The sequence below is a fragment of the Anomaloglossus baeobatrachus genome, chromosome 10, assembly GCF_048569485.1.
Source record: "Anomaloglossus baeobatrachus isolate aAnoBae1 chromosome 10, aAnoBae1.hap1, whole genome shotgun sequence".
In the NCBI taxonomy this organism is placed as follows: Eukaryota; Metazoa; Chordata; class Amphibia; order Anura; family Aromobatidae; genus Anomaloglossus; species Anomaloglossus baeobatrachus.
In genome coordinates this window covers 78,074,471-78,083,460 of record NC_134362.1, presented here as the reverse complement: position 1 = coordinate 78,083,460, position 8,990 = coordinate 78,074,471, and positions in this window count along the sequence as shown.

Sequence of the window (8,990 nt, the reverse complement as noted above, 5' to 3'; positions counted from 1 at the left end):
ACAACAGAATGCGAACTACAAAATAAACCTATGTAACAAACAAAACAGTTCCTCACCACAGCAAGCGGAGGTATTGAGTCCCAGCAGCCATGAGCCTGTACCTCTCCTCAGCAGCCTCCTGATTATTTCAGCTGATCCAGTGAGGAATCAAAACCCTGGATTGAATGTGGAGAAGGGAGCAACCAGTCCCACTGCCATTCCTACTGATTGCTCCAGGAAAAACCGAGCCCAAAATTACACTGAAATAAACAGGCTTCAGTGACTACCTTATTGCTGAGCCAGATATAATGTTCCCACCCAGCTTTTCCCAGCTCATTTGCATGGGCCGACCGCTCCACAATCAATACATGGAGACATATGAAATGAACCGAGGGGAAACATACCTGTTCTCTAGTACTTCTCCCCTCGGCATCTCACAGTACATTCTATGCAACCATCATGGAGGGCTTCTCAAATTGTGGTTCTGCAGCATCATCAGCCTGTACATTGAGGAACAACAGTACTTTGCATCTTGCCAAGTCTTGCATAAAAGTGATGAAATAATAAGATTAATTCATCCTGTGTTTTCATGCCTACGTAATAATAGGAAACATAGCTGAAGATAAAGAAAAACTCTTAAGGCCGCTTTACACGCAATGACATCACTAATGATATGTCGTTGGGGGTCACGGATTTCGTGACGCACAGCCGGCCTCGTTAGCGACGTCGTTGCATATGAAACGCACGAACGACCGTTGACAATCAAAATTACTTACCTAATCGTTGAACGTTGACGCGTCGTTCCTTTCCTGATTGACGTTGATGTTGCAGGACGCAGGTTGTTCGTCGTTCCTGTGTCAGCACATCGCTACGTGTGACACCGCAGGAACGAGGAACATCGCCTTACCTGCGGCCGCCCGTACTGAGGAAGGAAGGAGGTGGGTTGGATGTTCGGCCCGCTCATCTCCGCTACTCCGCTTCTATTGGGCGGCCGCTTAGTGACGCCGCTGTGACGCCGAACGAACCGCCCCTCTTAGAAAGGCGTCGGTTTGCCGGCTACAGCGACGTTGCTAGGCAGGTAAGTATGTGTGACGGGGACTAACGATATTGTGCCACGGGCAGCGATTTCCCCGTGACGCACAAACCACGAGGGCGGGTGCGATCGGCAGCGACATCGCTAGCGATGTCACTGTGTGTAAAGTGGCCTTTACACCAAACCCTCTGGAATATCTGTCCAACTAGCCTACACTTATTGGTATCTCCCTGTTCCATCATTGAACATTGGTGACCATCTTCCTCCTCTTCTGGCCCTTGAGCAAACAGCTGTTAAACTTGTAGGGGCTGTATAATTAATTCAAAACTAGGAAACAGAGGCAGGTAACGCTCGCGGTAAAATAAAATAGGCACGACTTATATGTTGAAGCATCTGTCGCTCTAGCAACACCTCTCCTCTGCCTCCTGCCAGGGATGGTATGGAATGGTGATGTTACGAATATATCATGTGACATCAATTACTGGTCTTGGTGGTCAAATGTTCATGGAAAACTGTACATCATCTTGGATTTAGACAGCTTTCTACCAAATCAAATCACACAAAAATCTGTTATAGGTATACAGATATTAAAGAAGCTCAAAGAAGCCAAAAATTGTAAAATATAATTTTTTTTATTCATTATTTATTAAAATTCATATATGAAAAAACTCCACTATATAATACCCTAGGACAAGGTAAAACAGGTCAGAAGGTTCAGCCAATGGTTCTACATTTAACATAGGGATTTAAGGATTCATAGTGCCCCATAGTTGAATACACATATACAAGGCTACAATGAAAATTCAATCTACTCTTTTCCAAGTGCAGAACCCATTACATAAACATCATCACGGTAACATACTATATGGTAACCAATAGCTAGGTGCCACATACCATAACTAATTTTAAGTCAATGAGGGATTCCAGGTAACATTGTTATATAACCTGCTATGTGGACATGTAACCGGAGTACCATAAACATATGGTTACCACATAATACACCACATAGCCTAATCGGTAGGAAAGGTAACCCTCAACCCCTCAGGGAAACCATTAGTATGCAATTTACCTGTTGAAGACCTGATAACCACGTCCTGCGACCCCATCAGGTCTTCAACAGGTAAATTGCATACTAATGGTTTCCCTGAGGGGTTGAGGGTTACCTTTCCTACCGATTAGGCTATGTGGTGTATTATGTGGTAACCATATGTTTATGGTACTCCGGTTACATGTCCACATAGCAGGTTATATAACAATGTTACCTGGAATCCCTCATTGACTTAAAATTAGTTATGGTATGTGGCACCTAGCTATTGGTTACCATATAGTATGTTACCGTGATGATGTTTATGTAATGGGTTCTGCACTTGGAAAAGAGTAGATTGAATTTTCATTGTAGCCTTGTATATGTGTATTCAACTATGGGGCACTATGAATCCTTAAATCCCTATGTTAAATGTAGAACCATTGGCTGAACCTTCTGACCTGTTTTACCTTGTCCTAGGGTATTATATAGTGGAGTTTTTTCATATATGAATTTTAATAAATAATGAATAAAAAAAATTATATTTTACAATTTTTGGCTTCTTTGAGCTTCTTTAATATCTGTATACCTATAACAGATTTTTGTGTGATTTAACTTGAATAGAAGCTTTACCACAGTGGTGGTGGAAGTATGTTATAGTAGGCAAAACGTGTGAATTATTTAGCTTTCTACCAAATTGTAATCTCTGGATCTTAACATACATCCAATAAGAAAAAAAAGAGAACATAGGAACTAACCATAACAATGGGTACAGAATACGGTAAAGCCACCTTTCTGAGAAGAACACACTTGTATTTTCAGGTGGTCATCACAAAAAGGTTTCGCTGTACTTCAGCTCATCTACTTCTTATCTGGTTGATGTGAAATTCTACAGAGCAGAGATAGTTAATTTATGTGCTTCGATATAATCAAATGACAGCTATGACGTATGTCCAAGCTTGCTGCCTCATTAGCAGACATGAGTAAAACTGTGATTAAGCCTGGATGTCAGACTTAAAAATATCCGTGGGAAATAAGACCAAGAAACAGAGCAGGTAATTTTCTTGACTAATTCCTGGTGGCTATAAAAGCTTATATAGAAATCGCATTTGGTTCTGTTGGACTTGTTATATACTACTAAACAAAATATACAAATGCATTTCAATAAATTAGAATATCATCAAACAATTAATTTATTTCAGTAATTCAACACAAAAAGGGAAACACATATATTATATAGAGTCATTACACACAGAGGGATCTATTCCTAAATATCATATAGTCATTATACACAGAGGGATCTATTTCACATGTTTATTTCTGTTAATGTTGATAATTATGGCTTACAGGCAATGAAAATCCAAAAGTCATTGTGACGCCCTGGACTATTCAGGTCGTCACAGGGTACTGCACGCTCTTTCTCTCCAGTGCAGGATTCAACCCCTCATGGTTCTGGGTCTCCATCCTGCAGTACTGCCTCCACCAACATTCACAAATCCTAGATACACCTTGCACCACACCTGTCAGGCAGGGATATGGGAGGTGTTAAGTTAGTTGAGTGATAGCCCTCGAGCTGTGAGAAGCTCTGAGAAAGCTGGGAGTTGTAGCTCCCAGGGGAGAAGTAGACTGGGTCGCAGACGGTGGTCTGGACCTAGAGGAATTGGACCCCCGGTCGCAGGGGATTGAGGATAGGTGCCTGGGACCTGTCTTGGAGGACGGTCAGCAGCCTGGGCCTAATCACCGGTCCGGGACCGATGGCACGACGTGGTACACGGACCCTAGGTCGGGGAGAAGCTTCAGGCGACCCGGCAATTAACCTGCGGAGAACAGGACCTCTATGGACTGTTCCCACGAAGCTCGGGGGCACTAGCGCAACGAGGGGGATAGGGCTTTCCAAACAAGCGGCCCACTGAAATCCCAAGCGTGAGCTCCTGAGAGCAGGCTCCTTCACTTAGCCATAGTGGGGAGCGGGGCCTGGAAAGCTCCAAGCTGACGGGCCACAAAGGACACTCTAAATTCTATTCCAGGAGGCAGGTCTCAAACCACCAGGCAGTGCTGCAGGGGACTGGACCTGAACGAGCTCCCCTCAAGAGACAGCGGCAGTCAGAGACTTGGTTTACCCTGTTGTCAGCATCTGCTTTATTGCTGAGTGAGTACCTAATTAACCCCTGCAACCAGCGAGCCTGCGCTCCCCTGCATCCCATAGAACCATCCAGAGTCCCTTCCCCTACCCGTGGAGGGTGATAACATCTGGCTGCCCCACTCCATCACCCCGGGTACTCCCAATTACCGTACACCACGGGTGGCATCACGAACTATATCTATCGCCTGTAAATCATCCCCTTCTTCATTTGAGTGTGGCCCCTAGCCCCCGGGTCCGGAGACACTCAAGCCACGAGTAAACGCCACCCCCGGATCCGAGTGGTTCGGCCGCTGCAGGGGCGGCACATCATTATCTCAGAAAATTAGAATATTATATAAAACCAACTGAAAAAATGATTTTAAACTCATAACTGTGGGTGCCTACTGAAATGTATGCACAGTAAATGCCTCAATACTTGGTCGGGGCTCCTTTTGCATGAATTACTGCATCAATGTAGCGTGGCATGGAGGCGATCAGCCTGTGGCACTGCTGAGATGTTATGGAAGCCCCGGTTGCTTTGATAGCAGCCTTCAGCTCGTCTGCATTGTTGGGTTTGGTGTCTCTCATCTTCCTCTTGACAATACCCCTTAGATTCTCTATGGGGTTTGCTTACCAATCAATCACAGTGATACTGTGGTTATTGAACCAGGTATTGGTACTGTGATGCTAGTCACTACTTACGGGTAGTATGGACGGAAGCGTAGTCAGGAAAGCCGGGGTTTGGTAATGGTGTAACGGGGTGCCAGGGGTGCCTCGGGGGTTGTAGTCATGGCTCCTTTTTCTCTCAGGCTTACCTCTGGCTCCGCCGTCACTATCGGGACAGGAGATGACTTGGTGGGGCAGAGTGTGGTGGTGCAGATGTCGTCCGACGTACAAACACTTTCCAGGCATGATTCGGTGCAATCAAAAGGCATTCTTTATTACACAGTTCTTCACACAACCAGCAGTTACAGATGACTTCACACTTCCTTTAGCTGGGGAAAAACCTGTCCTGACGTCTCCTCCAGTGGGGATGTGCCCGGCTAATCCGCTTCACCTGGCTCCCACTACGGCTACCCACAGACCGGACTCACACCGGTACTGCTTCGCACTTGAGGTTCCGCCTTCTCCTCTTCTCTCCGGCTTTCCTATACACCCAGCTCCCACACTCTGCCCTTTTCTGCTTCTTCTCTCCCGTCCCGGACACAACTGCCTTCTGGATCTACTTTTTTTCCTTTTCAACTCTCCTTCTCCCTCCCCTTTCTGCTGCCGGCTCCTCCTTTCCTCTGCCCTGTTTCTGTGGTGACAGCCGTCCCACCCGGCCACTAGGGGATCCCCTAAATCAGTAAAAGCATTTAACAATAAAACATTTTTATTAAATCACATTAACATTCCGGGGAAACTGTACCTCATTGTAAGGGGTCTGCCCACCCCTTAAATACCTCCCCTCTTTAAGCCTAAGCCTCCCGGCAAGGCATAAACCTAAAAACACATTTATATGGAAAAGTCATTGCAATTAAAACTATGAACATGTTCACCTTAGGGCACACGCAAGGGGCGCACCAGTCCGGCGCCCGGAGTCCCTCCTGGAAGCTCCCGGTCTTAGTAGTAGTGTGCCCGGAGGCCTTCAGTAAGCTCTCCCGGTCTTTGTAGAGTTTCTGCCCGGAGGCTTTTGCAGCACTCTCGGTCTTAGACGGCAGGAACACAAAAGAGCAAAGTTTCCTTTAACCACACGGAGGAACCCCTGGCTCAGTCCAGCGTCAGGCTCCCTCCGGGCTCAGCAGCTTGAACAAATTGCAACAACAGAACTTCTCCGGCTCTGAACAACGCCGGTATTTAACATAAACCGGTCCACTGCTTCCGGTCTTGACAGTTCACTCTTGGTGATAGGCACGTTGCCATTCGGCCCGTTGAGCCTTCACGTAGTCCGACAAAGACTGTCCAGGCAACCGGCGCAGCCTCCGGAAGGGCTCATAATTGATGGTTGGCTCCGGTGTCTCAGTCTCCGGTCTTGTCTCCTCAACTCCCGACGGGGGTGACGGGGTCGCTGCACGGGACGGCTGGGGGCTGCCCATGACGATTACCGGGTGAGTAACCAGGCTCTGTTGTATAGCCAGCACCGCCGGGGTCCCCTTCTCTGGGTCAGTGCTCGGTCCGGGCATGACTTCCGGGGCTACGGCCAGTGTACTTCTCGGGTGGGAGATCTCCGCTAGTACCGGTCTTTGCTGTGCACGCCGCTGGTATTGGCATTCCTCCCACTCAATTTCTTGCTGCCATTGGGCAGCCTCTTGGGTAGTGGGCATCCAGGTCACTCCGACCGCAAAGAGGCCTCGGCATCCCACCTCTCTCATGAACCACACCTTCTCTCCCGGGTATAAAGTGTGGAGGCGCTGTGGTAGGCCCTCGGTGTTAAGGTTCACCTGATTGTAAAAGTAGTGATCGCCGGTCTCTTCATCCTCGATGAAACCGTAGCCTTCTTTCTGGTTAAACTTCACCACAGTCCCGACGGTACACTGGCGTTCGAATTCCTCACTCCGGGGACCGGCCATCATTTCACGGGCGACGGTCTCGGCCAGTAGTCTCTCCTGTACCGGGGCGGGTTCTGGTGATGGGGACTTCCGCTGGGTCTGGGACGATGGCTGTACTGGATCCCAAAAGAAACCCCACTCGTCCTTTTCTAGCTCCCGGGCGTATGGTTCTTCCGGGGCCGGAACTGGTACGTGGGTTGAAGATCCCACCGCGACTGGCGGGGGTATCTCCGGGCACGGGTATGGGGTTCCCAGGAGCCTGTTTCCCGACGGCAGCTGTGCGGTGTAAGTCGCTCGGACCTCGGTCGTGGTCTCTCCGGTCGCGGCGTCCCAGGTCGTAACCCAGGTAACTTTCGTGGGCCGCTCCGGTCCTCCGGGTACAGCCGGTAGGTTGAGAGGAAGTCCTTCCGCAGCTGCAGTCTGCTTAGGGCGTCCTCTGCCCAGGTTAGTTGCTGCTAGCGCGGCCACCACATCTTGCTGCTTTCCTGCGGTCTCCATCTTGTTTGCAGTCAGCGTCTCTGGTAATGGCGGTGGGGTCAGTGAAGAAGCTGGAGGAAGTGGAGGCGGGCCTACTTTTCCCGCTGTTGGGTATATTCCACCCCCAGTCTCCCACATCAGATCGACCCCTCCGCGGCGGTTCTTCTTTTTTTCTGGAACACCGCCCGCTTCACATGTTTTCCTCAACATCCTGGGGCCAGCACCTCCCCTCTTTGGGCAGAGTACTCCGTACTTCTTTTTCTTCACCGGCCAGCCCCAGGCTCTTCTTTTGGCGCCAATTTTTCTCGCGCCCACTGTGTCCATGAAGATGACGGCCATCTTGCCGCCATCTTGTGCCCGGTCCAACGCCTCAGGCACTACTTCTTCTTCCCACCAAGGGATCGGGACTCTTCTCCAATAATCCGGATCCTGTGCCCTAGGCACCACTTGGTCTCCGTCTTCTTGGGTCGGGACCCCTTGCATACAATCCGCATCCTGCCGACTACGCCACATGTAACGGGGTGCCAGGGGTGCCTTGGGGGTTGTAGTCATGGCCCCTTTTTCTCTCAGGTTTACCCCTGGCTCCGCCGTCACTATCGGGACAGGAGATGACTTGGTGGGGCAGAGTGTGGTGGTGCAGATGTTGTCCGATGTACAAACACTTTCCAGGCATGATTCGGTGCAATCAAAAGGCATTCTTTATTACACAGTTCTTCACACAACCAGCAGTTACAGATGACTTCACACTTCCTTTAGCTGAGGAAAAACCTGTCCTGACGTCTCCTCCAGTGGGGATGTGCCCGGCTAATCCGCTTCACCTGGCTCCCACTACGGCTACCCACAGACCGGACCCACACCGGTACTGCTTCGCACTTGAGGTTCCGCCTTCTCCTCTTCTCTCCGGCTTTCCTATACACCCAGCTCCCACACTCTGCCCCTTCTCTGCTTCTTCTCTCCCGTCCCGCACACAACTGCCTTCTGGATCTACTTTTTTTCCTTTTCAACTCTCCTTCTCCCTCACCTTTCTGCTGCCGGCTCCTCCTTTCCTCTGCCCTGTTTCTGTGGTGACAGCCGTCCCACCCGGCCACTAGGGGATCCCCTAAATCAGTAAAAGCATTTAACAATAAAACATTTTTATTAAATCACATTAACATTCCGGGGAAACTGTACCTCATTGTAAGGAGTCTGCCCACCCCTTACAATGGGAGGACACATACTGTATGAGCACAAGGAGTAAGCAAAGGCGTAGTCAGGTCAATATCCGAAGGTCAGAAATCCAGGAAAGCACGTAAACGTTCCAGGGAGAAAACAGAGCTATTGTCAGGAAACAGTCCGAGGTCACTGGACTAAGCCATAAAGCTTAGTGAAACAGTTCAGAAGCTTGAAATCTGATTATCGATTCCTTTAAATATATAATAAATTACTGTATTAAATCATAGACATCTAAGGGATTATTAAATGACACACAGCTTTCTTTATCACTATATCACTATAATAAATGCAGCAGAAGAATCTGTACATAATCAACCAGAGACAAGCATGACTGAGGTCAATTAAAATGTATTAAACCACATTAGACAACAAAGCATGTTACATACTAACCCCTAAACCTTTGTAGATATTATAATTTTATTCATTAAACCACCGTATATGACGAGAAGTATTTTGCATTACCCTTAGCCATCCCGGACTAACAGTAATGTGCAGTATGAGAGGCTGCTGATAAGTCTTTGGCTTTATGATTTTTTTTTTGTTTCTATGGTAACGTATATTCCATCACATGAAAGCCTTAAGTGTCTAATATATGTTTGCAAAATTTTGTGTTTG